The 26,059-nt window shown below is 34.2% G+C and overlaps 1 pseudogene; it reads right to left on the bottom strand.

Annotated features, from left to right (window-relative positions):
* Nucleotides 1-8,212: 8,212 nt before the first annotated feature.
* Nucleotides 8,213-10,487, bottom strand: LOC112778003 (uncharacterized; annotated as a pseudogene).
* Between the last annotated feature and the right edge of the window lie 15,572 nt (nt 10,488-26,059).

Below are 26,059 nucleotides of genomic sequence, written 5' to 3'. Positions count from 1 at the left end.
CTTAATGATAAATAAATCTAAATTAGTTCTTAATAAAATTTTCTAAAATTTCTAGGTCTTACATTTAGCATTAGCCTCATGTGAACTAGGCTCACAATGAGCCTTTATTTTTTGTTGTGCTGGCACTTTGTTAGGATGACACGTATTTAAAGTTAAAAAATTCTTGGAGAGTGTGATTTCGTTTTTCAGAACGTAATGGGTGAATAGGTTTTGTTGTATTTGTAATGTGACCCAATGGTGGAGGTAATGTATAAAAAACTGTTTTTGTGTTGGGAGTTATTGAGATTTTCAAATAGAATTATGTTTTTTACATATGTGTGATGTATTTGGGTCTGGGCCTGTTTTTACGAAGGCCTTTGGATTAATCAAAGGATAAAAATGAAAACCTTTGAAATATATATTTTTTTTTGTTGCAATGTGTGATGTGTTTAGGGTTGGGCTTATTATGTAAAATTTTTTCTTAGCCTATATTTCTTAAGCAGCTATATGAAAAAATGAAGTCCTCTGGAAGTTGGCAATTTGGGCTAGCGTTTTCTAAAAATTAACTACTATTAAGTATTAATGGGAGAAATTGATGGTTACAAAATCCCCAAGTTGGAATTGAAATTTGAAACACTACTTGAAAGACACAGTTGGGGAGAAGGAGAGTAACATTGAAGAATAAGAACAAATGGATTTAGGGTTGAAGCGGTTCTTTTTCTTTGTTGTGACAAAGGGACACTGTCCTGGTGTTTCTACTAGTTGGGAAGAGGCTAACGAATAGGTAACTAACTTCACTTTTCCAGAGTACCAATGTTTTAATAGCTATGAACATGTCTGTATGTGCTTCAAGGCAAGAATGTGTTTGATGTCATGGGAGAAAGCTTCGTGTGGTGAATTCGTTGGCGCAATTGGATAAGGAGCCTCCGGATATAACAACAATCTGTCGAACGAAAGCTCACAGCGTGGTGCAGTTGTGTCGTGTAAGTATTTAAAACTTCAGTTGGTGAATTTTTCAGAACATCTGTTGTCGCATTTGTTATAGCATTTTGTTGATCTGTTTTGTTCTAGATGATGGCCGAAATTTAGTGTTTGGTATAATGTAATCCCAAGAATACCCGTTATTCCAGAAGAGGAGCTGAATTTGGAGTTTGCTGTTGTGGCCAACATGGAGAATTGGTTGGTGAAGGTGTGCCATGATGCTCAAATTCCTGGTCCATGCTTTTTCAAGCAAGAACGGTTTACAAGAGAGAAAGGCCCATTTTACGGGTTCACTGTGGTGGTTCCGGGCGATCCATTTGAAGTTGAGCTTTCAGCCAGGGGTCGATTCTCCTTGGTTGAGAAAACTACAAGAGAGGATGCAGCATTTGAGATGTTAGGTCGTGTGTTGGATTTAACCGGAAAGGAGATTCGGGACTATAGCTATTCGAAGCTGAAGCTTGTAAAGGACAGTAACAATGCTCTCCGTGCGAAATTAAGTCAATTAGAAGAGGCATACAAGAAGCTGAGGGGTCGTTACGATGCACTAAAACACAGAAACGTTGAAGGCAATGCAATATGAAGAGGTGCTTGTAATTTTTTTTGGTTGTGCAACAAAATTGTAGATTCCATTGTTGTTTGTGTGTTGAATGTGTGCTGTGTTTTGGATGTTCTCCTTTATTGTTATTTTACCTCTTTTTAGGTTGTATGCGTTGCTATGTATTGTTTAATTTAATTAGGGGTATGTTGTTCTTGCTAATTAAGGTGCTAATGCTCCACTAGTTTGTTGGCTGAGTAAGTTAGGTGTGGTGCTGAGGAATCTTCTCATGTGGAACCTTGTTGATTTGGTGTGTTGTTGTAATGTGTGGTTATGGATATGTTGCATTTCTGTTATCTGAACTCAATTTTGTAAAAGGTTCTCTAAATGTATTACTTGGAAGAATAGGTTTTAATGGTTATTTGATAATTGTATTAAGTAGTTGATTTTCAGGGTAGTTGAGTTAATTTCTTCTGAAAATCGGTATCATATGGGAAGATTAATAAACTAAACCGAACTTATGTAATAGGGAGCTTAAATCAGTAAGAATTTGTTGTAGCATCCTTTTTTGCCCAATGCGAAAAAAGCTAAAATCTTAAGAAATAATTGTTGTCGTTTGTGAACAGTGCTTTATCGTACGTCAGATGGCACAAAGAGTACAATGCAAGTTTTTTAATTTATTATGATTCTATTGCACATAATGGGATATTTATGGTTTTTGTCTTTAGCTTGTGGTGATAGATTTTTTTAGATCTGCAAGGAAGATGTGCAGAAAGGAATGCCTTTGTAAATTAAAAATTTGTTTAATATATATTCAACTGCTTGTGGCTTTTTATATAAACATTGCATTCAAAACTATTTGAAATGTAGTGGCACGTAAGATACAGATTCCTTACACATGGTGATTAGTTAGATTGCTGCTTCTTATTATAATTAGTTTACTGTAATAGAAGAATATAACAAGGTATAAATTAGTTTCGTAATAAAGCATACCATAGGACAATAACACTAATGATGATTATAACAAACGAACGAAGGGAAAACCGACGCAGCAAGGGGGCCCTTCATTGAGAGCTCCCTGTTCATGAAGATTGAGTAAGTGCTCATTATAGAAGTCATCATCGGTTGTATAAGAGTCTTGTGTAATAAGGTGGGGTTGTGGCGATGGCGTGACCTGGTGTTGATACAACGTTGTCGCATAATCGGTTCGATGAAGAGGGCCCTGATGTGCTTCTTGTTGAATGGAAGTTCTCTGGTGTTGTGATTGTTGATTTTCCAGGAAGTCCTCCCATGCAATCCTAGCTTGGTTATAGTCCTCGTAAGACTTGTGCAGATTACCACTGAAACCGTTCACCTAAGCAAAACACTCTGGTCAATTGTTGTAGATCCCAGGTTTTTTTCCATGGAAAACAACATATAATTTCTTTTTGGGCATGACCATTGTTTTGAATGAAAAATAAGAAGGGATGTTATAGAATAATGGTGTTATAGCGTTTGAGTCATGCCTTTTTAAAGGAAGTAGCTCGGCATCTGTTTGTTGGCATAATGAATTCATGAATTGAATTTCAGATATGTGTTCCAACGGTTCCCTTATGTCCTAATAAATGAGAATTAAGTAAATTAAAATTTTGGCCATTTCAGTCGTTGTGGAATTTTTTTTGTTTTCTTAATGTATACCAGTCCATGTATTCGGCCAACAATAACATTATTCCATAATATTCCTGTCTTCATATATTGTTATTACTAGTTGTCTCATTTATAGTGTAATTATCCTTATTTATTTTTGAATTCTTGGAATAAAATATATTTTTCAATTGAGATTGTAGAAAAAGTTATGTTATATGTATATAAGAATTTCGATAATGTTTGAAATAATATTAATAAGACTCATAAATATAAATACTTCTTCTGTTAGATCTTTAGTTGTATTCATAATTTATACTTTTACTATTAATATAAATATTGTTATACCATGAATTCATGTTAAGTTAAATGCATGCGATTATAAATTTACTATGAATTACTATGAAATATATTATTACACAATGGGACACTTGGCCGTTGGTGTGAAGCCTAGTTTGACATGCAAAATAAAATAATGGTAGTGTCCACTGGTCTAATATAGTGCAACATTATACTATGGGTATTATCCAATAGTCTCATATGTTGGGAGAGTGGTATCACTATATATTCCACACTTAGTTTGAAGGTTTATGTGCCCAATACTAATTATTTTTTTCTCTATCATCTATATTCAAGTGGTCTACTAGGTACGAAGACATGTTTCCATCCAAACCATGCACAGTCGCTTCCCAGCAGCGAAATCTCAGGTGGATGAATGCTATTTTGAAATGCATTTTATGTGCATGGTCGTTTTTTCCATCCATGGTAATAATCTTATATACTATATTAACACTTTTGTAGGGAAGAAGTTGCCGCTGTTGCCTTTGTTTTGCATGGACATGCTGAAAATGTGCAAGCTATTGCTGATGATGTTTTTGAATCGACAAACCACAGAGATGCCACCATCTTACGCGGCTCCTCCATTCCAAGCAAAGCTCCAACCCTTCCCCTAGAAATCCTGACTGTTGCAGTTGACTCGGAGGAGAACAACCCGCCGCAGCCGCTGACAGCCCTGGTGCTAAAAGGAAGGATGCTCTTCCACTCACCAGATGGGCGATGCACTGGATCAGCGCCGACAAAGCGTTTAAGAGCTGCTACTGCTTGCAGCACAATGCGGGTAAAATTTCTTATTCTAGAACATTTATATGCAGCAGTGATTTACATTGAAGTAGTTAAATCAAACAAAACATAATGTGCATGTCTTGTTGTTTCTAATCAGAACGTTGCTAAGACTAGGTCAAAGTTTAAAGCCACTCATGAATGGATTTCAATCGTGAGGATACCTTGTTATTCAACTATTTATTCTCGGATGGACATTCAAATGAGTATGTGATGATGATTATTTGCTTCATTTGTTATGTGTGACTCCCTTTAACGTTTGCTTCAATTTAGGGAAACCCTTGTCAGAATGCCCAATATCGACTCACAAGGCGACATATTCAAACGTTGATACCTGGACGACCTATAGATGGGAGGGTTGTTGAAATCGTAGCAATGCGAAACACATGTTCAATTCAGCATGTTAGACATCCGTTCTTTTGGTGCCTCCCACCTGCTTTTGCCGTATGTGGAGCATAATTGACCTGTATCATTAATGAATGATTTGTGATATGAGTCTCTGATAATGACCTTGGATTCCATTTTAGGAAGACGTCGCCAAGGGATAAAAGTTTTTACATTCCTCGTTCGAACTCATGATAGCTTGTACGCTCATGACTAGCATAAGGTAGTGTGGGCTGAAATATGCTCCAAGAGCCACTTTGTTTGTTGTAATCGGCTGAAATATGTTTCTAGAGCCACTTTGTCTGTTGTAACTTGTAAGCATTTAATGCATTTTGTCTCGCTAGTTAGAGTTTCAAAACATGTTCCCTTGTATTTGTTATTTTCAATGTGAGTAACTTTATCCTTAGAAATGAGTTAGTTGGTGAAGTTGACTCTGGAGGGAATATCATTTCTTTAAAATATATCTACATAGAGTTTGGTGATGACATCAATAAGACAAAATATAGATGTGAAAGACACTTGGGCCATTGTCCACCCACCTTTTCATTCTTATAAAATTTATACTCAAGTGTGACTTTAATAAATATATTTTCATAGGAGTTATATATATGTTTTAAAAAATACAAAGTCTGATTGTATTGTAGAATATAATTTTATGAGAGGGATAGATATTTTTTAAATAATTAAAAAGTTGTACTTGGACAAAAGTTTTTTCTATAAATTTGTAAAAATTATAATTTTATGAGACTCTTGATGGACATGTTTCTAATCTAAAGTATTTTTAATAACAGGAAGAAAATGAATGTTTAATCTGTCAATTAAATGTTAAATGAATTGAATTATTTTTTCCATGTGAATTATTTTTTTATGTTCATTCAGTCAAAAAAATCGCATCTAAAAGGCGAGTCTGTGCAATCAGGGATAACACTATTATTAATTAATTAGTAGCGACAAAATGAATCCTAAGTCATATTATTCATTGGCAGTAGATAAAGTGCTGAAACAAAGGCAGGGTGTCAAAATGTGATAGCCAGATTTTTGAAGATTGTGCTCTTCTATTGATGTTACATATCACCTGTATACAAAGGTTGACTATGGCTAATAACATACTATGAGCAAAACCTTGTCTTCATCTTTATCCACTTCTCGCAGCTTCCGTTGATGTTAATGGCAATGCTTTGGTATTGTCTCATGGCCAGGCAGGTGTGACATGCTTCAGTCCACTTCCCGTCATAGTCGATGTCAAGGAAGAGTAACCACTTGCCGTCACAGTCGATGTCGTCCTTCTTGGGTGGAGGAGGTGTTGATGTCGCAAGTGGAGTCCCTTTCAATCCTCGACCCTCTGTCATTGGCCAGCTGCCCACAAACGCTGGAAATGCAATAGGCTGTGCACAATCGAACTTGCCCCGAATGGCATCTATGTTACGACCATTTATGCAGCCATCATCGCCCCCTTCTCTAATTATTCATAGTGTGCCAACCACTAGAGGCCTTGTGATGAACGGAGGTCTATTTGGGAGCGCCTCTACTACATCAGTAAAGCTATTCAGGAGCCTCATGAACATGGGTCGTGGCCGATGTATCGGGCAGACCTTTCCTGAAAACTTGGTGAGGCTGAGCGAGAACAAGCTTAATCAAGTGCAATCACTGGTGGTGGCATACGTCTTCAAATACGATGGTGACCAAGAGTAAGTTATTTTGACGAATTGACGAGTAAGATTCAGTGAAACTTCAGTTAAATCCATGACCCATTTTCTTCGCAGGGAGGAGCTTGTTAGGTTTTGGGATTGCATTCTCAGGAGGAACCATTTTGGGACTTTGCATTTGGGTCAAATTTCAGATGATGATTTTTTCCATGCATTTGCAATGAGAATGACCCTTTCTAATGATGGCCTTGATGGTAGACATTTCTGGAGCTTGCCACCATCTTTCGCGGTAAAGAAACCTTCCCTATATTTGGCTGGTGTTGAAACATATCTTTTCTACTAATGACCTGTAACATTTATAGAGGGATGTGCGTGAAGGTAAATTGGTAACGGAACTGATTAACAACTACAAAGAAATTTTGATGAAGCCATCCATGACCCTGCATTATGTGAGTATGCTTCTTCCTCCCTCCCTTGTTAGGTATTGACAACTTTACTAATTCATTTCAAACTGCCTATTTTGATTTAGGGCTACTTCCCGATTAAAGAACATTCAGGCCACTGGTATCTTGCGATGATCAGATTTAGAGAGGGAGTGATATATCTTTTGGACTCATGCACCGGTGAGGAAGAGATATATCTTTTCGTCCGCAATTTGGCAAAATGGCTTTCCCCTAAATTGTCTCGTTGGCTCGGCACAATCTGATTGGTATTGTTTATTATCCTCGAATCCCATTTTTGTGTAGGGAGATACGGTGTCTCGCATGATTGGAAACCCATCATACCCAATTGAGTTTTCTAGGATAACCGGCGACCTTATGAACTTCAGAATCTCACCAGTGGAGAGAGTTCCTTCTTGCCAACAACGGTAATAGAGCAGTAACTAAACTTGCTGAATAATATCTAGCTTTTGTCTAAAACATCAGGTCAGGAGTAATGTTTTTGGAAAAAAATTATAGTCTTTCTGTTTTATTTTTCGAACATGCCTTGTGGACTTTTTGGCAAGGCAACTTGAGTAATTAACAAGTTCACCGTGACAGTGACACATCAACTGTTTTAGTTCTAAACTGGATGGCTATAGGTAATACGTTTCAACACAATCTTCATCACAAAGTAGGTCAATAACCATTACGAACATTAATCTTTGTTTACGAAGGGGAACCCCATCTTATGCTTCAGTATTCTCCAAAAATATTTTGAGTTTATGTTGCAGATGGATGAATACATGGTCAGAGTGCACACGACACTTGCATTACTGATGGCTCCATTCAATGAGGCGAGGCATTGGATGCCGAAATTGAAGTAGATCTGGCAGATTGCGGAGCAACAAATGGCATTTTTCAAACTTGTTGTATTAGGAGTATGCATTTCCTATGTTTCAATCGGGCCACCTTTTGGACTAGTAACATGTGGCCAAGGACTACTTATTATTACTATGTTTTGTTTTGATAACATTACTTATTTAGCTTTTCTTTACGACCTTATTGTGGCTTGATACCAGTAATTATGTGTTCAAACTTATTATTACTAATTAGAATTAGGGTTAAGTACTGAAATCGTCCCTAAGGTTTCGGGTGAAAATCAAAATCGTCCCCGATCTTTTTTGTTATTAAAATCATCCCCAACGTTACAAAACGTTATAAAATCGTCCTTTTTTTATCTCGATTTTATTTTTTTACCAAATTACCCTTAACTGTTAATAAAAATAAAAAATATATTAAAAATAAAAACAAAAACAAAAACAAAAACCTCCTCCCTCTACCCCCACCCCCACCCCCACCCCCACCCCCAATGTCTCTTCCCAGTGAGAAAATCCAGCTTCTTCCTCTTCTTCTTCAACTTCAACACCGCCACCCTCCTCCGCCCTCCCCTCGCACTCTCTCTTCTCTACTCCTCTGCCACCGGCTACTCCACTCTTGACCATCCGAAAACAGATAGAGCTCCCTCAAGACCTTTCGACCATGCTACAAGATCGAGCCAACCGAAGGGTGAGACTGCCTCCAAGCACACTAGGCTCTCTCAACAATAGCTTCGCACTCATAAGGCTTCCTGCATCCAGGGCAGCGAGCATCTTCTTCAAGAATCCTCTTATGGCAAAAGAGGCAAAGCCGAAAGCCACACAAGCAAGGCAAGAAACTCGTGTCTGTCAAATCGAGATCCTCACAGCATATAGGACATGATGATGGCATAGCAGAGCGACTCCAAAGGACACCACCACCGCAACGTCGGTCGGAGATTGGCAAGCTGTGCTGCTTGGACAAATTGGACAAACTCTGGGGTCGAAATGCATCATCAGCCCTCCAAGCTCGGCAATTACCAGTCCAAGGAACCAAATTAGCACTCTCAGGTTTCAAATTCTGAGACCCTGAATTCGGCCCCCTGTTTGGATCTTCACAGTTCGATGAAGCCATTTGCACAACAGATTCATCACCGTGTGAAGGAGGTGAATCAGAACAAGGGTTCTGGCGCTTGTCATTGGCGGCTAGAGCATCTACCACAGCCTCCGAATCATCCAAGCAACCATCATCGCCTTCTTCTTCCCCTCCTCCTTCCTCTTCTTCATCGTCATTTTCTTCTGTTATGTTTTCAGAGCAACACCCAGCGCTGCTGTAACCACTGCTGCTCCCGCTACTTCCAGTGTTAATGAGAATGTTAATGAGGAAGGGAGGGTTAATGTGAAGTGATGATCATGGTGGGATGAAGCTTAATTTTTGTTGTTAAAGGGATGGGGATGGGGTTTCATTTTTTTGTTAAGGGGATGGGGATGGCTGGGGATGGGGTGCGGTGGGGTGGGGTTGGGGTTGGGTTTTGTTTTTATTTTTAATATATTTTTTATTTTTTTTTTAATAGTTAAGGGTAATTTGGTAAAAAAATAAATTTGAGATAAAAAAGGATGATTTTATAACGTTTTGTAACGTTTGGGATGATTTTAATAACAGAAAAAGATCGGGGACGATTTTGATTTTCTCCCCAGACCTTAGGGACGATTTCAGTACTTAACCCTTAGAATTACTAGGCCTCCAAATTAGAGTACAAAAGAGTACCTGAAGGCTAAATTATTATAAGCTAGACAAGTAAAAGAGAAGTAAAATGCAATAGTATGACAAGAAAGATAACAATTTTTGTGGTCATGACATGGAGAGAAACCTATAAAAATAATTTTTTACTAAAACTTTCTTTAATGCAACTATTTACAAGGCTTATTGGTTGTTGTTATTAATAATAAAAAATGTACAAGTGTATTAGCCCATACATTATTGAGGGGTATGTGCAGTGGTAAGCCTTTTACTCACGTCACAATAATAATAATTAGAATTAGTAATCCTCCAAATTGGTTAGAAAATAGGAAATTCGGGTCACATTAATAATAATTAGAATTAGTTTTCCTGCCGCAAACATCTCAACATAGCAAGAATACTACAAAGCATTTCACATCATTTACACTCAGATAAAAAACAAACCAAGTGTGCCACAACAAAGCCAATCATGCACCAAATTTAAGTTAAGTAGATCCTCATGTCAAGGTCACAATAATAACAACATAGACCCAAACTACATCAGCAAGGTACCTTCACACATGGTTAACCTATATAATAAAGGAATTCCCTAACAATAAATCAAAATAATTAAACCACAATTATATTTGTTCTACTCATGCCAACTATAATAAGGATCCGTCAATGACACTTGGAACTCCTCTTCATCCGGAGAAAAGTGTTCCTCTTGCCCCACAGGTTGAGAATGGTAATGAGCATACTCCTGCATCAGATAATATGTATTTAACTTAATATCATCATAGAGACAAACTAAAACAAATGAATTTAAAAAAATACTAAAGAACAAACATCATCAACTTCCTCCCCAAAGTTAGGAGTGTAGTAGTTATCTTCATCGACGTCTTCCTCGTGGCTAGGCTGCTGCCGCTGGCCCTGCCGACGATTTGACTGGTAAGAAGTTTGATTATGCCCAACCCGACGACAAACGCTGCACCGTCTCACGCCCCTAACCAAGGTACGATTAACTGAGTCCTTCTTTAGCCTCTTCTTGCGACGCACAACAAGTGGGTCTTGAACTCACCGCTCGAGTGTGCACGATTGGCTAACAACCGCGGGTGACGAAGGCCCGGCTTTGGTATTGTGCTTTAATCGATTGATCTCACTGCGTACCTTCTCAGTCACTGTTACAAATTGATCTTCTCTCACTGAAGTAAGCACACACATCTCCCTACATAGGTCGTTCAACATCCAATTGCGACAACTTACCATAGAGTCCCAACAAAACAGTCCCTTCTCAACATATTGCCTCACCTTCGACCGAGCGTTCTTAGACCACCTTTCCTAAACAAGACTCGTTGGGATTTCCATGAAATCAAGATGTACAAGAAGGGCCACAATGTGATCGCATGGTATTCCAAGGGATTCCATCCTTAAACAAGAACACTTAAATATCGAATCCTCGGGATAGTGCGAAACACGCCAATAGTTGTGTAAATTGTCCGACCGTGAAATGGTGTATATGTCCGATGTCGGAGTCAATGTACAAGACCGGACCTTTAATGTACATGCACAGGATAGCATGGGCTGAAACAAGAGAAATATCTCCCTCGTTAGTAACTTTGCAGCAGACCTTTCCAAATCATGTAACGAACTTTGCAACCCCAAGTGTCCAACCACACTATGCATATCAGATTGTGTTTCCCGAGATCTCATCTCCGATACACAGCGAAAAAATTATTCAACAGAGTCCCTCAAATTATGGCGGGAGTGGACAAACTTACCAAGCATCGAATGCAAACCCTCGCATCTTGATGTCGTCCGAAATCCACCGAAACAGTGGCTACGAATGTGAGCCGTTGTCCACATTTTCCTCCGGTCATAAAGGTCACAGACCCAGTGATTATCTGAAGCTGAAGCTCAGTGACCAATTTCTCCCACCCGGCTTCAAACTTTGAAACCTCATAATAAAAAAGCATTCATTTCTTAAACTCAGAAGTGAATGCTGAATTTGCCAAATTCGATGTTACATTCTGAAGGAGATGCCATGCACAGAGACGATGATAAGCCATAGGAAACACTTTTTCAATCGCCTTTCTCATTGCTCCGTTCCCATCTGTGATAACACACTCAGGAGCTTTCCCCTTCATAGCTTCCAAAAATCTTTTAAGTAGCCACGAATATGTCTCCTCACTCTCATTTGCAACATGGGTAGCAGCGAAAACAATGGTTTGGTTATGGTGATTTACGCTAGAAAACACAACCAGTGGGCACATGTACTTATTCTTTCGATAAGTTGCATCAAATGCTACAACATCTCCGAACACATGGTAATCTAATTGACTACAGTTATCAGACCAAAAAAGGTGCACCAAATGACCCTCTTTGTCTGCTAAGTAACGCACAAACTTTCCAGGATTCTCCTCTGCATATGATTCCAACCATCAAAGACAAGACACTGCATCGCCCCCTATTAGCTTTTTCTGTTCATCAATCTGGTTATACATGTCTCTCTTAAAAAATGGTACATTTTGGAAACCCCCTGCAGTATGCACAAATGATTAATATATCTGTGGTGTTTTAATCCTAACTCTCAGCATCATGTTCATTTGTTCAATTGCGGTAGCATTCATCTTCCTATGACCAGGGAGTATAAATGTAAGTGTTTCGTCGAGCATCTCGTGGTTGTGAACATTATCAAAGTATGAAATAATTCATCTACCACTCTCCAAATGTAGATGAACACACATTTGTGCCAAACAGCCACATCTAGTCTCAGGCTTAGGCTCCCGCTTACGTTCGTATGCCTCCTTATCAGCAGCAAATTCTCTGAACCCCTGCCTAAAGCAAACAAACTACTGTTGTATCGCCTATTTCTTGGCATTTCGCCTTAGCCTGGTCTTCCTTGCGGCAAACCCATTCATTTTTGCATATAAATTGTAGAAAGAAAAAGCTACATGTCGATTGGGAAAATGTAACAATCTCATCTCATCAAAAGTTATTTCTTTAAAGTTAATTCGGCTAAAGTCAGCAATCCCATCAATGCCTTTGTCTTCCCAGTTTTCGTAAAAATCATCACCAACATTATAGCCACAATACCCGTCCATATTTGCACCCTCACCTGCTTCCGATGAAGGTTCATCGCCTACACAAACATCTGGGTCATCAGAAACCAGTTCTTCTTCGTTCCCGACAAACAAATCTTCATGGCCATAGCCACTGCACCATGAACTAACGAGGCTACATCTTCCTCTTCCATTCTAGCATACAACATATGAAAAAAATTTTGCATTTAAAAAAATTGAAGACATGCTGTAAATATAAAATCACTCCAAAATAATAGAAAAAGAATAATCTTTCCACATGTATGTCCACATTTAACACAAGAAAGCCTCCATATGCATAGTTGCTACATTTGGATCATCAATTCCTATGGGATTCTTCAAATTGATTATCCTATCAACCTCAGCACCTTTAAGTTCCTCACCACCAGCAGGAAGGACATGACAAAAGATATAAGAGTATGTCTTACCTAAATGTTGATTCATTCATGAAATCAGAATTAGACTGCATGTACTATATTCAAGGAGAAATTTTATGCTTGTGCAACTTAACAACACATAATGCATCTTATATGAAGCTAAGCAAGGACTAAAGAATTCTTTTATGAACCTAAAATACACCCACCATAAACAAGTAACTACCTTACAATGAAGTTCTGAAAATAAATACTTCAATAAAAAAATTGACATGAATTTTTGGTTAACAAGGGTTCACTAGCATGTATTGAAAAACCTGTTCAACCAGAATTTGGTGTCAAGAGGAATATTGAGACATGGTAGACAGAAAGAAAAATGCAGCAGCCTTACATTAATACAAAGTGTAAGTAAAATTTTATGTTATAAGATTTTAATAAAGCATGGCATCAATATATAGCAATCTAAAGTAAAATTTAATTTATCCGGTCCATATATATATATATATATATCTTTCGCATGATCCGATACAATTTTTTCAGGAAATAAAGCGTTCAACCAAAATAAATCCCAGGAGAACATCGACCCTAACTCAAGCTCAAAAATATTTTAGTTTATCAACAAAGTACACATTTGCTTTACATTATAATATTCTACCCATTTACCTTATTATCTTCCATGCGTCCTCCAGAACAACCAGCAACAAAAATTAATAAACAAGAACAATTAATCACCTTAATCCAGAAAACAATAAATCTATAAAAAAATTCAAAACTAGCATACTCAAAAATTAAAAACATCAGCAGCAGAGTCACGAATCCATAGCTAGCAATAATTTCGACAATGCAAAATCAATTACTTAATTTCAACTCACAATTTCACTACACAAAGCATAAAAGGAATAACCGAAGAAGTCAAAGCAATGTCACTAACCTTCGACAAAAAATCGGACGGCGACCGTCGAGATTACGGCAACCGATGAGACAATGACGACCTGCTCCAAACCTCGAACATATAAGCCAGAGAGGATGGGGATGATCTGCCGACCTAGAACCCAGGGCCTGGGTCCGGGACGGGGGAAGGACGGATTGCGGCAGAACAGTTGAAGAAGCTAGGTTTTGGTTTGGAGATTGTTCAAACTTTGCTTTGTGTAACAACCGCCCTTTATCCCTTCTAGAAACAAAATTCAATTCGAAATTTGAAAATCAGTTAGGAGATGGGTTTAGAATTTTGAATTGTGGATAGGAATCTAATAACCGCCCTTTTTTTGAATTTAAAATTATCCCAACCACCCTGCCACTGAAAGTATATAAATAGGGGTACACCAGTAGGTAGAAGATCACCCCTCTCAAACACTAATCCTCCCCCTTCTTTCTCTACGAAAATATTCTGTGTGCAAACACAAGAAGCAAGCTCATAGGCAATAAAGAGGCATTAGAAAAAAGAGTAGGGAATTATGCTTTTTTTTTATTTGGCATGTATTATGCTCTATTTTTATTTTCTTCCATCCATGCATGTTATCATGTTTCAGTGTCTTATGACATTAATTACCTTTTACTCATCCTTTATCCACATTGATCATGCTTGTCCATTATGTCATTCATATCCTCTTGAGTCATTAGTACATGCCTTCTTATAATGTTTTATTCAATTATTTAATATATCTTATTTTATTACGTGCATTTATATGATCTTTTATACCATTATATTATATTCCTTTAGGGTCGAGAGTACATACCTTCTTATAATGTTTTATTCAATTATTTAATATGCCCTAATTTTTATTATGTGCATTTATATGATCTTTTATACCATTATATTCTCTTAGGGTCGAAAGTACATACTTTCTTATAATATTTTATTCAATTATTTAATATGCCCTATTTTTAATATGTGCATTTATATGATCTTTTATACCATTATATTATTTATGTTCCCTTAGGTTCGAGAGTACATACCTTCTTATAATGTTTTATTCAATTATTTAATATATCCTATTTTTATTATGTGCATTTATATGATCTTGTATACCATTATATTATTTATATTCCCTTAGGGTCGAGAGTACATACCTTCTTATAATGTTTTATTCAATTATTTAATATGCTCTATTTTCTGTACTTTAATATGACCTTTCAATTTATGCCATTATGTTACTGAGATCTTTTTAATTAGAGAGTTCATGCATATACTGTGCCTTATAACTAAGGTCTCATTATTTCACATGCCCCTTTTATCATCAAGCTTGTCCATTTTCTTCCATGATTTTTTCTTATATGATTTTCTTCTTGTGTATGCCTAAAAAACCCTAATTGTAAATTAAACTGAGGAAATGATCCTTCGGTAAGGGAAGGTGACCCCAAAGACAAGATATCGAGATGATCCCTCGATAAGGGAGGGTGATCGATCGAGATGATCCTTCAGTAAGGGAAGGTGATCGCCAAAACGTTCGGGATAAGAACCTTCGGTAAAGGAAGGGGACTCCCATTTTTATACCGGTTTGAGCTCAATACCTTCCATAAAAGCTACAAGTTAAGATAGGAGAAGTATAAAGGAAAGTTTGATTATAATTATATTTTAAGGTTATTTTCTTAAGTTATGATTATGTTGATGTTTCATGAGTTATTATCCTTTCCATTTGACTTGTCTATGTCAATATTACATGCTTTTCTTTTATGCCTATCATGTTTTACGTTTTACAAGAAAGATTCATAATACATGCCATGCCATATGATTTTTAAATCCCGCATATGGACTGGGGATAGATATGGAGATGTTACATAGCACTCTTGCTGAGACTTTTTAAGTTCTCATCCCTTCTTTTTTCCATACTATCTCCAGAGGAACATGGCACAGCGGATGGAGACGACGCAGCGCCCCCCGAGGATAACTTCTGAGTATGACCCCTCGAAGCACGCGTGGGTAGTTACGACCACTACTACCGTACTCCAAACTATCTACTTAGGTCAAGATTTCGTAGAAAAAGACACACAACTGTCTGTCGTAACCTTCCTAGATATGAACACTTCAGCATTCAAGAAACGGTCACCCGAGGTAGTATATCTCGAATCAGATTCCGAGGCAGAGGAAGAGGAGTCCGACAGCCCTAGCCAGGAAGAGGACTGCTAGTACCTCAATTCATGAAAGACTGAAGGGTCCCAACCAAGGATAGGATATGACACAAGGACGAGAGTTTCTTCGATGAAATTAGTTAGGATGCATTGGTTTCTTTTTCTTTCGTCATAATTACTTTTAAGCACTTTCTTCTTTTAGAACCATACTCATGGGAATTTTGTTTTTATTCATTTTGCTCGAACTTCTTTGAGTGTATTCAATTCCGTCTTTTCAGTGCTATTCGATTTGCTACCCAAGTTTTAATGTGTATTTCCCTCCTTCCTTGCATAACAATTGAGTTTATTGATTTTCTATCAAGGGTAACACCCTATCTAAAAGCCTTCAAGGATACGATTTTTACCTAGGGTGTTACACTTTGGATTGTGAGTGACGTTCACAAATGAGGGATTCAGGGGGGTGTTGGGGGAAGGGGTGACGTGGTAGGGTTCTTTTTTAATTTGAACATTTCAAGATACCTCTGTAACAAATAATATTTTTTAGGTGCTCAAACTTGCATTTTTAAAAGACCTGCCACATCACCTTTAACTGGTGTCAGAAATCATGGGTTAACAATGAGCCTGGTCCAGGTGAGGCTAATGCTAAAACTCACCTCGATTAACTACTATAACTTTTGTTTGTAGCTTATGTCTGTTACCATTTTGCATTCGCAATTTATATATAAATAATATTGCATCAATGAATTAACCATATTCATCGTTAGATGTCTCCTTCTCCTCTATTTGCTTTGTCAAGGAGTTGATTTTATGACAAATTCGATGTCAATTTTTTCATTTTCTCTTTTTTTTTCTTTACTCATATGTACTAATGTCTTGCCTCATAAAATACCCGAAGGTATTCCTCCTTTTGATTTTACATACATAAATACATGTATATATTTAGGTAGAATATACACGCATACTCACAATTATACCTACACACATATACATTACATAAGTTTACTTTTATTGGCAACCCATATTTACTTAATGAGCAATGCTCATGATCAATAAGTAGGATTTTTTTTAAATAAAATATATATAGACAATTTGTAGTATATTTATTAATTTTTATTTTTTTATATATTTCGTTTACAATATAAACGAATTAATATTGCTTCTATCTCGTTTACACTACAAACGAGATATATATGTGATCCGTCACCTTATAACTCGGTCTTTATTGTGCATTATGAGTTATAACTCTGCGTTAACTATCATTCATTCTTTGCTTGTAACTGACACCTTTATTACCGACTTAATGACCATCATTTCCATCTTAATGACCAAACGGTCATAACATGAATATCATTCATCAATTTTATGCCTATAAAAAGTACCAATTTCTATATCTCAAGACAGACAACATATGCTAAGTTCTACTTCATGTCTTACATTCTATATTCATATAATTATTATAATACCTAACACATGATAAGTTTTATTTCATGTCGTCTAACATTCTATATTCATAGAATTATTCTTATACCTCTTAAACACTTACTGACTTGAGCGTCGGAGTATCTTTTGCAGGTACCCACCCCCTTATTCTCTCCTTGCCGACGTATGACTCATCTTGACGGAGAGCTTACAAGTATTCACTGATGGACAAAATATACACCGGTCAACCTCTACAAGAACAATTGGCGCCCACCGTGGGGCCGGCAAACTAATTTCCTGCTCCACCGAATTGATTCAAAGAATTTGAATTATATTCAAATACTTGAATTAATTTTCAAATAACATTCACATATTTTAGCAATTTATGTATTCTAATTTTTTTTATTTCTCAACCTCTATTCAAAACTCAGTTTCATAAGGCCAAATAATATCCATTGAGAATTTTACAAACAATTCATTTAGAATAATGAAATGACTATTGACACTAATCTTTAATTTGTTATACTTTCTATCAATAATTCGAAACCTAAAAATATGCACTTCAAACTCCTAAAAATTTAAATAAATCAATGTATGTCACTTACAAAATTTCTTTAATTTCATGCTCTTTAATTACTTGCCACGTTCTATCTTTTTTTTTCTTGACCAAAAGTGTGAAGAGTACAAAACCTGCTATATAGTCGCTTATAATTTTGCTTTCAGCTCTTGGGATCATCTACTACACAGTAGCCTCATCTCTTACATTTTTCTTATCTATTGTCATGAGAGTGTTGATAAAACCTCTCTCTATATATCATTGTCATTTTAAATCCAAACATATCATGATTCATTCTTTGCATTAGCTATTCTTATCCATGTGTCAAGACTTCTTTATACTCAAAATATTCCTGAATAATTATTATTATTCAAGTTTCATTAAATTTGTTCTCTATATTCCAAAATCAAGGTTTGCAAATCTATTTAAAAAAATTTCAAAAATCATTCTTAAAGTTTGATAAACTAAAACATCAAAACGAAAGCATGTTTAATTTCAATTTATATATGAATTCATTCATCACACATGAACAAATTCCAAACATATTAATTTTTATATGGCATTATAATTTCCATACGATCATGCTAATTTTTTTTCATGAATTATTTTTATTTATTTATTTTTATTATCATCTATACAATTAGATGTGTCCAAGTCTCGAATGTAATTGAATTCTTTCAAAACTCATAATGAAATTTTCCAATAACACTATATTAATTCAATTTCTATTATTCATTTTATTATCAATACTTCATTCTTTCTTCCTACTACATTTATAAATTTAAATGTATTTTTGTATGAACTTAAATTCAAAATTGAATTGTTTAAAAATAATTCTAATAACTCTGTCATTTGATTGATTATATATTCTTTATTCTCTAGCAATATATAACTGTTGCACTATTTATTTTATTTATGTTACTATTGATTTGATACAAAAAGTTAAGCAAAAATATGTGCAAACATTCAAAATTTACTATTATTGTACGAAAAATATCCCTCGTCATATTGTAACTGCTAAACACATTATACTAAATGTATCATTCAATGACTGTTATCTTGTTGCTTTATTATCAAATTGAAGCATGTCCTACAAAACAAAATTCAGATATTCACATTTGACATGTATGACATTCATATATGTTGTCTTCTTCTCTATAATTATCAACTTTCAAGGTATATTTTTCTACTTTGAACTCTTTTACTTTTACAATATATATTATTCAATATATGTTGCGACTTTGTACATATTCATTTTTTCAGTTCATCTTATTCATATCAGACTTTCACTATAAATTGTAAATATTCAATAACTAATTACTTTGAGCGAGAAATTCATCAATAAGCTGTTGTGGGCCGGAAAAATTTCCAAGATAATTAATCATTATATCCTAGGATCATACAATCAATTCCGTCAATGGATATCTATTTCTGAACTTTTCAGTTCACATACAATCAAATGCTAAAATTGTTCTTAAGCGGAAAAGTATCACCCACACAACTATCTTGATTGAATGACTCTTATCACTCAATTATTTTTTGAATAAGTGCCGACATAATAACCCGACTAAGCTTGGGGGCTCACCATATCATTATTCACTTATCTTTTAACCGAATTATAACTCATTTTATTTTCTAAGCTTAGGGGCTGTGATCCATCACCTTATAACTCGGTTTTTATTGTGCCTTATTATGAGTTATAACTCTGCGTTAACTATCATTCATTCTTTAGTTGTAACTGACACATTCATTACTGACTTAATGACCATCATTTCCATCTTAATGACCAAATGGTCATAACATGAATATGATTCATCAATTTTATGTCTATAAAAGGCACCAATTTCTATATCTCAAGATAGACAACATATGCTAAGTTCTACTTCATGTCTTACATTCTATATTCATAGAATTATTATAATACATAATACATGATAAATTATATTTCATGTCTTACAAGTATAACTCATCCTGACGGAAAGCTTACAAGTATTCACCGGCACCACGAGCTATACACCGGTCAACTTCAGCAAGAACAATATGTATATACATATATATCTCGTTTGCAAACGAGATAAAGTCAAATAAAATCTTGTCTTATCTCATTTATAATGTAAACGAGATATAAGCAATATTAATTCGTTTACACTGTAAACGAAATATGTAAAAAAAAATACAAATTGATAAATATGATAAAAATTACATATATCCGTAAATAAAATATTTAAATTATTTATTTAAAAAAATTTCAATAAATATTATTATTTTTTATTAGTACTTGGTTAGCAATAACCTGCACTTGTGTTTATAAGAATTTTGCACATACAACAAGCATATATTTTACACTTATATTTACCAGAGTTTGCACACATAAATCAATACAGTTTATATCCATATTTTTCAGAATTTTCACACATAAATTATTAAAATTTATTTGTTAAAAATAATTTAGTATTTGTGTTAGTTAAATGATAGTAAAAAAATATTATTAGCCCCCCAAGAACATAGCTAATAAATATTATTATTTTAACCAGTAATAATTTGCACATATTTACAAGAGTTTTGCACACAAAAAATATATAATTTATAAATATATTTATGAAAATTTATACACATGAATCAATACTGTTTGTATTCATATATATTTTTCAAAGTTTATACACATAATAATTAAAATTTATTTATTAAAAATAATTTAATATTTATACTAATTAAATAATATTAAAAAATGTTAAAAATTGCTAGCTCCAATAAACTCTTTTACTAATTTTTATGTACACATAATAATTTTATTATAAAAATTATTATTATGTTATATATATTTTGTCTCTATTATCAAAATTTTCTAGATCCATATCACTAGTTGTAATTATGATAATTGTTTTCTTTATCCATTAAATGGGAGAATCACAATACATAATCCAGAGAGACTGATAAATCAAAGCATTCAAAAATTGGTTATCATCCCTTCTGTGTTTGTTGAAACTAAGTGAATCATTATACTACTCGTTATATGCCAAGTGTTTCTAGAGACTATCAACAACATAAGTTTTATGTTTTTTTTTTTTTAAATATCCATCTTCCAGGTTTGAGGCCAATAAGATTTCCTTTGCCGTTTTTGGATTCTAAGTCCATACCACCAAAAATTGAAAGAAAACCCTTTGTATATCAACGTGAGCACATTACTCATCCCTGGAAGATATTGGTGAGCCAGAGACTTAATTAATTACCTTACAAACTTAAAATTTATCTTCTCTATCATATATCTTACCCTTTTAACATTAATTTGTTAATACTTCTAAAATGGGCAAGCAAGAAGTAAAAAAGTTTTATGGAAATATCACTATAAAAAAATGAGATTTAATGACAGTTTTTTAAAGGCTTTATGGCGGTTTCAACCATTAAATAGATCCCAATATTTAGTAGGCTGGTGTATTTTAAGGCGCTAACAAATGAATTCAGGGCGATTTTTAGTAATTACTGGAACAACTACTGCACAACGTTTAAATATATTTGTGGTGGTTTACAATTATCACTATTTGCCATTCAAGTTTTAAAAATAAATTTGTAGTAATTAATTTTTAATCGTCGCTATTTCATTTGCTAAAAGAATTACGGCAATTTAAAAACTGCTGCATTTTATTACTTAAGATTTTAAAAAAATTGTAAGAATTAAAACATTTTCAAAATAACTCATTGTTCAGCACAGAAAATACAGTTAACAAATAAGTTCTGTTTTATTTCTAGCTTTGTATATTTACCGTAGGTCCTTAAGGGGTTGTTCTCCGAAATGTTGGAACATAGCAAAATGCTACTTTAAATTCATATAATGCAAGCAGAAGTTAGTTTTAGGATGCCTAATAAACCAATTACATAGTAAAAAGCCAATTTTACATAAAAGTTAAACAGACCCAAAATAAAATTCACTTCAATTTTTATTATTAGCGTTCTTATTAAGTACATTATCAAGTAAAACTGTAAACGAGAATCAAATTTTAATTATCAAAATACACAACTTTACAAAGGTAGCAGTACGAGGGCATATACTCAGAATTTTCATAATCACAATTGACAAGCAAGAAATTTTTAATTTCCTTCAAGTTCTTGCATATTTGAGTTCATGTAAATCTTTATTATGATACTACTTTTTTTTTTTTTAAATTTAAGCTGATAAATTATTATATTTCTAACACGCTTTTTTAAGTAAGAGTTTTTTTTTTTTTTAGTTTTGTTTGATTTTTTTTGTCATAGGTTTTTTTTCTTCTTTTAATAACCTTATACTATTTTTTTTAGTTCACCAAGAATTGAATTCTGAAATATATTATATTATCACTTCTCCCAAAAATTTAAACAGATAAGAGGAATAAGTGCCATGTAAAACGGTAAAAGTACTATTAGTAGTGTAAATCTTAAAGAGTATCTTATGAAAATAATATGAGCAACATTTAACACATACTTATTGTTAGAATATAATTAGGATTAATTAGGATCAATTAGAATTATTTAGTATATCTGAATACTTATTATAGAATATTACGTCTTTATTATTACGATTCTCTTAGCCCCTATAAATACCCTTCTATATTGTATCATTCTAGACAACTTGAATAGATAACTTGATTGCACTCAATAATATACAAATCCTTCATTCAATCTAGTCTCTTGTTTCTAACATGGTATCAGAGCCATGGTATCCTCCTTGAAGAGGATAGGTTGTTTTCCTTGAGGTGAAATCACCGTAGTTTTTGCATTTTTTTTTTCTATGTCATTCATCTTTTTATTTTGTCACTCCTTTGAAACTTTTTCACCTCACCGACTAGCCTATTTTCTCTGTCTTCTATTTTTTCCGAGTTGAATGATCAAACACCATTGTCATCCGCTGCTTACCTATTCTCATGAAGAAATCATATAGTTTTCGCTCTCTTTCGGCAGTTCCGTCTGCATTTTTCCATGGCAGTTCCGTCTGCGTTTTCCCGTGGCAGTTTCGTCTGCGTTCTCCCGTGGCAGTTCCGTTTGCGTTTTCCCGTGGCAGTTCCGTCTGCGTGTTTCCTTGTGACAGTTCCGTATGCGTTTCTTTGTGGCAGTTCCGTCTGCGCTTCCTTCAGACAAGCGGCAGTTCCGTCTGTGCTTCCTTCATATAGCGGTAGTTCCGTCTGCGCTTCCTTCAGACTAACGGCAGTTCCATCTGCGCTTCTTTCTGGCAATTCCGTCTGCACCCGTTTTATCAATTTATGCAGTTTTTTTTTCTATTTATTTCATTGTTTTAAATATGTTTCAAACTCAAGTTGTCACTTGAGTTTGAGGGGGGATGTTAGAATATAATTAGGATTAATTAGGATCAATTAGAATTATTTAGTATATCTGAATACTTATTATAGAATATTACGTCTTTATTATTACGATTCTCTTAGCCCCTATAAATACCCTTCTATATTGTATCATTCTAGACAACTTGAATAGATAACTTGATTGCACTCAATAATATACAAATCCTTCATTCAATCTAGTCTCTTGTTTCTAACACTTATCATGACACCATTATGCGTAAGGTACTGTTCTAGTTTTAAAACCATATTGCGATGCTCCACCCTCAAAGTTTAAAACCATTATGCAAAAGATACTGTTCTGGCATTAAAGCATACAACGCCTAATCAAAGCTTTAAAACCATGACCTAACATATAAAAAATGTGTAATGAAAAGCATCAAAATTCAATAATACAAACTATAACTTGGTTCAAATACAACATTCATTAATATTGTTAGTAATATCTTTTCAAAATCAAAGCAACAATTGCGTAAATTATATATAATTCATGCTATGGCGAGTGAAAATTTTGAAATAGAAGTTTTAAGCACAATATTCGGAGGCTTATATCATGACTCAAAGGAAATACCACATTCTACTCCTTTTGCAGCGCATGCAGCTATTTGCATCCTAGTGTTCCAATCCAATAATGGTTCTTTAATTTATGAAGGGGAAGATCTGCCCAAAAGTCAATCACAAGAACTAAACATTAATTAATTGTTATTGGAAATTTGAATTGATGACAAAACAAACACCCCAAAAGAACATTCTTGTCAAAAGGGGAACTTCATTTTTTTTCATGGTTTGCCACTTCAAATTGTAATTTACAACACTCGCATAAACTTCATTTTTCCTAGATAGGGACCTTTTAGAAGTGCTGAATCATTTATCGTTTTTTTTTTAAATTAAATGTATTAAGTTTGGTTTTACAATACATTATTTGATGATTTACAGGGATGTCTTGGATTTGATCGAGGAGTTGGGTTGCTAGAGTTAGTAATGTTTTATGTTGAGTTTGAGGAGTTTTTATTTTATAAGGATTGCTTGAAGGCTTATCACCAATTCAGTTGGAGGAAAATTTTTTCCCAGTAATTAATTTCATTGTAGTACCAATTTTTTGTGGTACATCCATTTTATTGCATTTTAATTGTGCAACTAATTGTAAGAGGAGGGGAAAAAAAATTAGCAACATGAGACAATATGGTCAGCCAACAAGTCCCAAAGGAGAAAATGGCAAGAAGATAAGGGGCGCAAACTCCATGCTTGACCCATCTTTCATTGGCCCAATACAAGAAAATTACACCACTCAGCCAAAAAATTTCAAAAAACAAAAAAAAAAAACTACCCAAAAAAAAATCACCTTTAATTGCACATCTAATATTATTTGCAAAAGATAAAAGCACGAAAAAATTAGCCAGGTCTTGAGATATATATATATATATATATATATATATATATATATATATATATATATATATATTAGCAATGGAGAGAACCTAATCAACTGCTTTTAGTTGCATGCTGAATATTTATATACAAAATTTATGTTAGGCTGAACTTTGAGCTTTGAGTTTTGAGTTTGAAATGGTATAAAAAAATGGATGTTATGATTGTTTTCTCTCTATTCTTTTTGCTTTTGGAGATATAAGAATTTCACAATCATCATCACCCAGGTTTTGTTTTGTTTTTGTTCTGTTTTTCATCTTTTTGTTGTTTCTATGTCCAACTTTTTTTTTTTCATGAAAGCTTATTCTGAAGTATCTAGTAATTTCCCATGCACAAAGAACATTACCTCAAGTCATTGAGGAAATTGAAGAAGCTGAAGAAAAAAGAGTTGGAGAGCCTAAAAAACTTCAGAATTACAAAGCATCTCAAATTTGAAAACTATTTCAAAAAATCTTATTTTGGAGAGATCTCATCAAAAATCAAAATTAGATTTTACTTAAAAAAATAGTGCTCCAATCTTAGAAATAAAATCAGATCAAAATTAACCAACTTGGGTTGGTCAAATGATCAGCTCGTTCGTCTGCTTAAGCAAGTATTAGGGGTTCGAATTTCGTCTTGTGCATGTAATAATTCATTGGCTAGCAGCAGACCCTTAAATAGAGCTTTCATCAGCGACGGTTTAGTTCTTGACCTGTCGGGTTGGAGGATATCGTAGGAACACAAAAAAAAGTTAGATCAAATTTCTAAAGTCCTCGAATTCAAATTAGATCAAAGAAATGCAAAAGAGTTTGAATAGCTTGAGAAGAAACAAGTTTGGCACCTAGTCCCAACATTGAAAGGAAAGATAATTATTGAAACTAAGTGAGTGCTCAAAAATAAATTTGATGAAGTTGGTGAGATAGTGAAAAACAAGACAAACTTGATGGTACAAGGGTATGATTGTAACATTCCAAAATTTTAGGAAACACAATTCTAATTAAAAATTAGAATATTTTAATTAAGAGTAAAGTATCGATTTTGTTTCTAATATTTGGGTTAAGTTTTAAAGTTATACTTAACATTTAAATTGTCTTATTTAAGTTCCAAATATTTTAAAATCGTCTTAATGTTGTCCTGTCTCAATGATCTATTAGCAGAATATTCGGTAAGACAAAATCGAGATAATTTTGAAACATTATTATGAACTTAAATAGGAGAAAAAAATATTGGGGGATAAAAATAATATATTACTCTTAGAAGAATTAAGAAATCAAGTAAAATGAAAGTAAATTTTAACGGAATGAATTGCGTTACGAATTCAAGATTTTTACTCATCATAAAATATTTGTAGAACGACTAGTAGATAAATTTTTAAAAAGAGAAAAAATGAGTATGATACACATATAATAAAGTATAAATTACATCTTTTATCTCTAATGTATCGAATTTCTTTAATGTTTAATTTAAATAAATTTTATTTTTAACTGCTTTCAATAATATTCATTTTTTACGGTATATTATTATTCAATTATTTTTTAATCACATA

This window comes from Arachis hypogaea, chromosome 19, assembly GCF_003086295.3.
Source record: "Arachis hypogaea cultivar Tifrunner chromosome 19, arahy.Tifrunner.gnm2.J5K5, whole genome shotgun sequence".
NCBI lineage: Eukaryota > Viridiplantae > Streptophyta > Magnoliopsida > Fabales > Fabaceae > Arachis > Arachis hypogaea.
The sequence above is the reverse complement of the archived record's forward strand: the minus strand, read 5'-3'. Positions and strand labels throughout refer to the sequence as shown.